The following is a 10000-nucleotide window of genomic DNA, read 5'->3' on the forward strand; positions in this document are numbered from 1 at the left end:
TGCTGTCCATTCCCAGACATCATCCACACACTCAGTGCCTCACATTCAGTGTCACATTCGCTCTTTGGTCTTTTCTACGGCGGTCGACATCAACATGCAGGACCTTCCATCAGTCAGTAGAGCTGGCTTTACTAAGGATCTCCAGCAGCGTCTGGTTCGACCACGGAGCCGACAGCGTTCTCAAGCCTGCCTCTTTGCAGTTGGAGGGCTAGGAGGGCTGGATGGTAGAGGTTGCGGTGGTTGGGAATCGAACCCAGTGCCTTATCGCTAGATGAACCACGGTGGGCTCTGTAAGGTCTCCTAGGAAGAAGATGTTTGAGGAGGATTGAGCTGCAGGCTCTCTGAGACCAACGCCATCACTAACCCATCTCTGCCCGATCCCCCCGTCTAATTGATATTTGGGGTTACAAATTGTGGTCTTATTGATATTTTGGGGGTTACTAAGACCATGTTTATTCCTTTTATTATTTATTAATTCAGCAGATACATTTATTAAAAGGAAGGTAAAGTGAATGGATCTAAAACATGTGATTCCGCTGGTGGTAGGGGTCCAAAGGTCACTTGAACGAGGGCGACTTTGGGGTAGTCAGTCGACATTGGGGTTCAAACCAACCACTGTTGGTTTGAAGAGGCAGAGAACACCTCAACTATTCCGCCCGAGATACGATATCATATCTATTTTAAATCTAGGAAAGGAAGATCCAAGGTGTAATGATTGTATTACATAGATTTTATAGAATTTAATTTCTGTATTACATTTTCTCCGTCTCTGTATTTCCTCACCGCTGCCAGTAGAGGGTGACATCGAGCTGGTGCAAAAACCGCGTCCGTTCAACAGCAAACGGATGACTGACAACACAGAAAGAAATTGTTGAGCTTTGTCCTTATTTATTAGGTATTCACTGAGTATCTGTGGATACCTATTGTTATAAATGAATGTTATTATGCATTAGCCTCTTTATTAATTAATAATGAAGATAGGTTATAAGGCAAGTAAGTGAAGATTATATATGAGGCAAGAAACGTCTAGAAACGTGCATTATCGGGTCTCCTTTGAAGAGACTCGTGAGGCTTGAAATGAAGCCGTTATAAAAGGTTAGGTTTGCAAACTGAAGGAGTGGAAACACATTCTCGATTCTGTTAATTTCCAATGAAAAATCGAATCAACACCAAAAGACTCCAAACACCAAAACATGCGTAAAGGTCAACTCGACTAATTGCCCTTCAGCCTCATGATGAGGGTGAACCCTCAGAATCACGAAAGCGTTCCTGCTCGTGTTGAAACAATCAGATGATCTGGTCCGCGGGTTTTTGTTTCTGTGAATGAACCATGCGTAAAACGACCTCATCCTCCAACCAGAGGAGCGTCTGACTGGATGGAGAGAAGAGAGAGAGAGGAGAGAGAGAGAGAGAGAGAGAGAGAGAGAGAGATGAGAGAGAGAGAGAGAGAGAGAGAGAGAGAGAGAGACGAGAGAGAGAGAGAGAGAGAGAGAGAGAGAGAGAGAAATACTATCACACATGCTCTCCCCCAACCAGCGCTCCCTCCCTTTCCCCGTCTCCCCCTCTCTTCGCGCTCACAGAGGAGAGCTCCACTCTCACTACACACTGGTGCTAACGGTGGGAACTGGATTATCGCCTCGGATGCTCCGTAAACTGGTCCAGGATTTAGTGTGAGGACGACCCTCAGTCCACTCGATCCCCTGCGGAGGTCGGAGCGCCGAAGGATTCAGCCTGGTTTGCGGGAGACAAAGTTTTGACCGCCGCGTAATCTCCGGGAACGGGACAGCCCGTGTGAAGGTATTCGCGCTGAACGGTTCTGAAGTCAACTCAACTGCCAAGTCAGCTGAAGAACCCGATAGTTTCAGGCTGTGTTATTCATTTCAGTCCGGGTGGACTGGCGTGAGAGACTTCTTTTACTAGAGTGGAGTTGAAAACGGCGCGGAGGATTTGGATTGAAGCGCGGAGGACAAAACCACTTCACACCAGACTGGGGACAAAACTGCTTTCGCACCGGACTGGGGACAAAACCAGGTCCCGCCGGACTGGGGACATCTACCACTCTTCTCCCGGCTCCCCACCGCTCCGGGATGATGCGTCGGGGGCTCCTCGGAGTCTCCCACCTTCTGGCGTTCCTTCACATCTGTTCAGGTACGAGTTGCTTTGAAAATACGCGCATCCACACCTCTGACGGTGAACCGCCGTGTTAACGTCTATTACAGCTTAATGTGATAGCAACACTTTTTCACCAAAAGGTGAAGATGAACCGGGCTGAAGGAGAGATAGAAGTGCCCCTGAGCCATTGTGGCCCCTGAGCCATTGTGGCCCCTGTTGCTGTCCATGCGGTTGGCGTCCCGCGGTGTTTTGACAGCTGTAACCTAACGCTGTTCCTGATTGACCACTTATTGGGACATCAGTTACAACCCTGATTCTGTCCTCCACTCGACCAGGGTCAGCAACTGATGCCTTCAAACGCGTGTTTTTACAGCGATAAGACTTACTATTCTGCTGTGTGTGGAAGCGTGTGAAGATTGAGTTTGTGTTCAGGCGCTTTGTGGGGACCTGTCTGTCCTTATCACGACTAATGGAAAGATATGATTTAAAGCAAATTCAAATGCTTTACAAACAGCGCCGTTCTGAAAACAGTTACCAGTTTAGTTTAGTTATCAACTAAACATGTCAGACATTAAATATTGGATTACTCACTTGTGTGTGAAATTATGTATTGAACTAAACTGCAGTTGTAATTCAAAAGCAAAATGGTCACAAAATATAATGGACAATTAGTGTTGGTAATCCGCGTACGGGAGTATAACCACCGCATGGTAGGGGGGGGGGGGGAGGGATGGTATTATATCTCATCATGTTTCCCCCCCAGAGCGAGAGCTGTTAGCGCTAATCCTAATTGTTCCTCAACATATCCATAACTGGGGGGCCGACTGGGAGGGGGAGGGAGGGGGGGAGAGAGAGAGAGAGAGAGAGAGAGAGAGAGAGAGAGAGAGAGAGAGAGAGAGAGAGAGAGAAGAAGAAGAGAGCAGGCTACGTGATTAGTGGAGGTCGTGGTTCCCTGTAGGAAAGGCTGGGCTGGCTCACAGTTTGGCAGCAACACACAGTTCCATGTTGTTGGGTTCTGTCAGGTGAACCCTGGTCCTGCAGATGTAAATTGCGAGAGTGTTATAGCGTTGCCCACTTCGCTCTAGATTGCGTTTTCCCGATGGGAGGAACAACAACTCAATGGTCCGATTTTTTCACTGATTTACTGCAAGAAAGGGAGAGGATGAGTTGCAGACATCCGATTTGTCGGTAGCACCGACCGGAGTTAGGCAGTTCTCTCTTCTAATTGAGGTATTCCCTGAGCACAAGGTTCACCTTTACCTCCCGAGGCAGCTCCTATCAGTTCACACCACCAGACCGTGACCGGGACTGGGATTGTCCGTTTCGTTATGCGCATCGGTATTATGGGCTGTGAATAGCTGTGCAAAAATCAAACACAGCCAATGTCTTGCTACCTTCCCCTCATTACTCGACTGCAGAACACACAAACATGAGCGCAGAATCCCCGGAGCAGCGCTCGTCACTGCGTGTTTGTGGTATTAAGTAACGGAGCACGGTTACCCCAAACGCCATCGCACGACGGAAGTTGCTTAATAGTAGGAACACGTCTGTGTGTGCAGGCGGCTGGCCGTGTTTAATCCCTCATTAAAACCCCACCAGCTGTGAGTGAAACCGGCGGTAGAAAGTTGTTTACCGTCTCACGTGGTGCAGTCGCGCCCCTCTGTGAACGGCGATGGAGCTTTGTTAGCACTGCGCCTCAAGGTGTTGATGTCACCGTGGGGACCGGGGGTACGGTCGCTAGGGAAACAGAGGGAGTCTCTGAAGGTGGCGACGGTCTGAGTTGGTTAGAAGGTCACGAAACCGAAGGACGGGGACTTCAGAGTGGTTAGGGGCTTGGAAGTTGAAACCTGACAGAGTCGATCGACTGGTCGCGTGATGTCGTCCGAGCAGTGGCATGTGTCTGGGTTTAGCGGGCCAAGAGTGGAACAGAGAACTCCTTATTAACCGCTCATTGAGGAAACAACCTTGTCTCCTTCTAAAGGTCATGTGGTGATCTGTATACAACTTTCCATTGGTTGTGTTCACTGGACCAGTTTCACCGCCAGCTTTTGATTGAGGAGTTTAAATCAAGTGTTCGATATTGTTGGGAGGGTTATTGGGGGGGGCAGTTAGGGGGGGCACCCCTGGCCCACTTCTGGACACGCCCCTGAATCACACACAACCTGAATTGCCGGGAGTGCTAGACTGCCCAGGTGTTTGCACACTGCCCCAACAAACACCAACACCCAGCTACACAACGCTGCACCTAGTCAACATGTTCCCAGGGAACAAGCTCTGTCTGACAACAGGTTTGGCACGCTGGTTGATGTGGTGTTTAAAAGAGTTTATTGGGTTCTCCGTCTCCCTCGAATCCCTTTACTGGCCATTGTTTAAACGTTCCATTAGAGTGCAGAATTGTTCCCAGGGCTCCGATACGCGTTTTAAAAGTTCAATTATTTGGACCTAATTCTGCTTGTGGCTGCCAAGCTCTGCAAAGTGCTGACGATGGAATCTCAAAGTGAGTTCTAACGCAGGGAGACCGGGTTTACTAGACCCGGGGGTTGGGCTCCTTACCTCCATAATAAGTACCTTACAGTATAAACGCAGATCTACAGTAGGGCGGCATGCTGCTCAGGAGCTAGAGTGGGTTGGCTGGTAACCGGAAGGTTGCTAGTTCAATCCCTTAGCCGAGTGTGGAGGTGTCCCTGAGCAACAAAAGCCTCACCCTCACTGCTCCCTGCCGACGAGAGGGCTGTCGCCTTGCACGGTTGACACCGCCGCCGTGCACACATCCGTGTGTGAACGTGTGCACGGATGGGTGAATGTGAGGCAATATTGTTAAGTGCTTAGAGTGGCCTATGGTTTAGAAGTGTGCTGCATAAATGCAGTCCGTTTACAGTTGACAGTGGAGGATTGGACTTTTATTGAGTCGCTGGTGACTCTGTGGTACTGACCTGAATCCTGGTAGACGGCCCTCGCTAATGCCGCGTTTCCACTGCAGGGTGCGGTTCGGTTTCGCAAAGGTGCGGTACGGAGTGCGTTTCCACCGCCAAAAGTGGGCGTGACCCGGACTGTGCCGTACTCGTTTTGCCCTCGTCTTCAGTACTCCTCCGTTGGGGTACTGAGACGCCTGAAAGGGTGCCGGAAAATTCGAGCTACACACCCCCCTCCGTTGATTGGTCGACAGAATCGTCACTTCTGGGCGACGTGGGGATAAAAACAAACAAACAGTAGCCTCCACTAGATTGCATTCAGAAGTTGATTAACTGCCATATGAAAAGTATAAAGGCCAGGAACTGTTGCTGGACGACTTCCATGGTTTCTCTTGGTTTAATGTGTCGCGTTCAACTTTTCCATTGTTTTTATTGAGCAGGCTACACTGTGTCGCGCTGCTATGATGTCACGATGTTTACGTAGCTGCCGCGGCGATCGACATCCGGCCTACCATAAAGGGTACTGTCGGCGGTGGAAACTCAACCTCGGAACTGAGCTGGGCTATACCGCCCCCTCCCTACCGGACTGAGGCGAACCGAAGCGTACCGCACCCTGCAGTGGAAACGCGGCATAAATGTTCTGCAGTAAACAGGTCAGGATGTGAATGTCAGGAGGGCTAGGCGTCAGTGGTGTGTGGATACTCTGTGATAGATTTCTGGTGAAAGTGATAGATCTGTTTTTGTGTGTCTGAATGTGTGTCCTTTTTAGGTATTGTTTTATGTTGTATGTGTTATTTTGTATGTGTGTGGGGTTTTGTGTGTTAATGTGCATTTGTTTGAATGTTGCGTTTCTTTTGTGCTATTCCGTTTGTGTGTGCGTTTCTATTTAGAGTTGTTTCCAGTGTTTCTGTTGATGTTTGTCTGTTGCTCCTATTGTGTGTGTCTAGTCCTTTGTTGTCTGCTTGTAGGTTGGATGAAAGCAACAAATATAGAAATAAATAAAACATTGTTTTGAGTGTGATTGTGTATGTCTTTGAATTTGCCTGTGTTATCTTGTCTGTGTGTGTGTGTGTGTGTGTGTGTGTGTGTGTGTGTGTGTGTGTGTGTGTGTGTGTGTGTGTGTGTGTGTGTGTGAGAGAGAGTGTGTGTGTGTGTGTGTGTGTGTGTGTGTGTGTGTGTGTGTGTGTGTGTGTGTGTGTGTGTGTGTGTGTGTGTGTGTGTGTGTGTGTGTGTGTGTGTGTGTGTGTGTGTGTGTGAGTGTGTTTTATGGTGTATGTACTACGTAGATGTGTGTGTGAGTGATTTCCATGGCCTATATTTCACCCACCACAAGTTACATGCGTATTCGCCCGGTCTTTGTTCGCTGCTCCGGTCTGTGTGTGTGTGTGTGTGTGTGTGTGTGTGTGTGTGTGTGTGTGCGTGCGTGCGTGCGTGCGTGTGTGGTGTGTGTGTGTGTGTGTGTGTGTGTGTGTGTGTGTGTGTGTGTGTGTGTGTGTGTGTGTGTGTGTGTGTGTGTGTGTGTGTGTGTGTGTGTGTGTGTGTGTGCGTGCGTGCGTGCGTGCGTGCGTGCGTGTGCGTGCGTGCGTGTGTGTGGTGTGTGTGTGTGTGTGTGTGTGTGTGTGTGTGTGCGTGCGTGGTGTGTGTGTGTGTGTGTGTGTGTGTGTGTGTGTGTGTGTGTGTGTGTGTGTGTGTGTGTGTGTGTGTGTGTGTGTGTGTGTGTGTGTGTGTGTGTGTGTGGTGTGGTGTGCTTTGGCTGGTTTCAGGGCAGCCCGTACCTTACAATCACACGCGCCCCAGTTTCACTATAACAACCTGTGTCTCCTTACAAATGTTTCCCACCACAACCACCGCGCACGCCGTCTCCTTTTACCCAAGCCTGGCTCTCCGTCGCTGCATTGTGAGTCTCCCGGAGAACCACGGCGCGGTTCATCATCCTTCACCACACCGGGTTCTCCGTACTCCACACATCCAGGGCCTAGGATGGTCCATTCTGGGGTGTTGAGATCAGAACGATGGATTTACACATTTCTTTGGGGAGCCCGTCGTGGTCTGAGCGCTGCTAATGAGAAGTAGGAGATTATTTCTCTTCCTCCGGACTCTTAGTATGCACCCCTGGATAGATCCTCCACCGCACCCTCAAGCTAGTCTATGTGGTCACCACGTGATGGTCAGGATCACGTACAAAAACACCTACAAAACCTATTTTATCCCCACTGCCATCACCACACTGAACAGTCAGAGGTAGGCAACATGTCTCATTCCACTCATCCCTTTGCACTGCTTGCATTTTTTGGCATTAATTTATTGTCATTGTTTTGGACTGTCTCTGTCTTGTATGTATTTATTTATTTATTTCGTGTAAATTGAACCTGCCCTGTCAAAGATGAATTTCGGTCACTTGTGACGGACACGTTTTTCTTATCTTATCTTATCTTATCTTATCTTATCCGCCTGCACACCAGAGCCAGGAACACTCCGAGACTCTCTGACATTCATGTGGAGTTCATGTTGTGAACTCCTTCCTGAGCAGCACGTTGTGGTTCAGGTTCATCCAACTCGCTGACCAAGTACCAACGACAGCACTGTAGAAAAAGGCTTTCAGTGCATTTCAAGTTCCATAAAACTAGAATTGTTCCGATACTGATACGAGTATCGGAAAATCCTCCGATGCTTAAAATGGCTATCGGAGAGTACGCAAGTCTATGCGCCGATCCGATACAATCAGGTGACTAGCTCATTCACTACACAGGCAAAGAACATCACAAACGATACGGTGGTATGCTGCGTTCGTTAACGGTCGGAGGTGGAAAGTCAGATTGGGAAACACGTCGTCTCCGACCTACGTGCGTTCGAGCTACCAAGTCGGAAGAACATGGATGCATGCACGGTTAACTACAAGATTACAAATGTATTATTATAATAATAGATTAGAAATGTAAATCAACTTCTTCTGACAAAGAACCGATTTTACATTGCTGTCATCATAAGAGAACCTTTCAGTAAGCACTAGTGCTAAAAGTAGTTACAATGCTAGATGCTGTATCGGAATCGGTACGGGAAGGAAAGAGATGGCATTGGACCATCACGACATAAGATAAGTTCAAAGCCGCCTTCCCACCCCTTCCGGAGTCAGACTCGCCACGCAGCCGGTGGTAAAGCTGGCAGCTTGGCGTGTGCGTCTGATCATGTGAAACCAGCGTGTTGGTGTGTCTCTCCTTCAGCCCGTCTCCATCTCCGCCGTGTGTTTGTGCGTTCCCAACGGGGGGGACCGACGGACGGAGAGCGCATCCCGGCCTGCCTGGGTTATCTACACGCAGGGTACAGGGGGTCAAACGAACACTTACATCCATCCATACGCTGAAGCATGCACGCGGGAGACAACGCTAAACTGACAGCTGCGGCCGCACGCGGGGGTCGGACGCTGCCCATCACCGCCAGCCAACCTGGGGTTTTAAATCCCACAGATTAGGCAGAATTTAGGCACTGCGGGCTGATTGGCAGAGCGGTGGAGCGGTGGCTAAGCCTCGTCAGCGCTATGAAAGCGGTCTTTACGGGGTGACAGCGATGAGCGCAGCGTCGGCGCTAATGAGGAGCTCTCCGTCACGCGTGACGGCCGCGAGGGGAGGGTCCGCGCGCGGCGCCGAAGATGCGTCTTCCTTTGATAGCCGTTCTTCAATGGACCTGTCATCCCTCCGTCGGCTTCTCCGCCCGATCCAGGCAGCTAATGAGCTCGGGGGGTCATCCAGAGCAGGCGGCGCCCAAACTGTATCCACTCCACCGCGCCCGAGTGTGTGTGTGTGTGTGTGTGTGTGTGTGTGTGTGTGTGTGTGTGTGTGTGGCTGGACTCGATGGAGAATTTAAGTGGGAGATGAAACGGCGCAGGAGGAGATACAGAGACCCTCCCCCCAATCCACCATCTGACACAAAATACGCCACAGTTTCTGCAGTTGTCTTTAGCTTCCTATGCTGCTGCCTCCTCCTCATCCTCCTCGCTCTCCTCTTCATCCTCCCTCTCCCCCTCAATCTCCTCATCCTCCCTCTCCTCTTCCTCCTCCTTCTTCTCCTCTTCCTCCTTCTCCACTTCAATCTCCTCATCCTCCCTCTTCTATTCCTCCTCCTTCTTCTCCTCTTCCTTCTCCTCTTCCTCTTCCTCATCCTCATCCTCCTCCAACTTCTTTCAACCTCATTGTAGTTGTAGGGATACTAGTAGTAGCAGTAGTAGTAGTAGTAGTAGTAGTAGCTGTAGTGGTAGACGTTGTAGGATCTGTAGTAGTAGTAGTTGTAGTTGTATTAGCAGTAGCAGTAGTAGTTTGTTTCTGTAGTAGTTCTAGAAGTACTAGTCGTAGCATTAGAAGTAGACCACCACCTCCTCCTTCATTCAGGCAGATGTGTTAAATGCTCAAGTTGTGTGGTGGAACCGGTCTCCTCGTTACTCCAGTGACCTTCAGCTTGTGTCTCCTCGTTACTTCAGAGAGACCTTCAGCTTGTGTCTCCTCGTTACTCCAGAGACCTTCAGCTTGTGTCTCCTCGTTACTCCAGTGACCTTCAGCTTGTGTCTCCTCGTTACTCCAGAGTGACCTTCAGCTTGTGTCTCCTCGTTACTCCAGAGTGACCTTCAGCTTGTGTCTCCTCGTTACTCCAGAGAGACCTTCAGCTTATGTCTCCTCGTTACTCCAGAGACCTTCAGCTTGTGTCTCCTCGTTACTCCAGAGACCTTCAGTTTGTGTCTCCTCGTTACTCCAGAGACCTTCAGCTTGTGTCTCCTCGTTACTCCAGAGACCTTCAGCTTGTGTCTCCTCGTTACTCCAGAGACCTTCAGTTTGTGTCTCCTCGTTACTCCAGAGACCTTCAGCTTGTGTCTCCTCGTTACTCCAGAGACCTTCAGCTTGTGTCTCCTCGTTACTCCAGAGACCTTCAGCTTGTGTCTCCTCGTTACTCCAGAGACCTTCAGCTTGTGTCTCCTCGTTACTCTAGAG

Source organism: Gadus macrocephalus, chromosome 7 (assembly GCF_031168955.1).
Source record: "Gadus macrocephalus chromosome 7, ASM3116895v1".
Taxonomy (NCBI): Eukaryota; Metazoa; Chordata; class Actinopteri; order Gadiformes; family Gadidae; genus Gadus; species Gadus macrocephalus.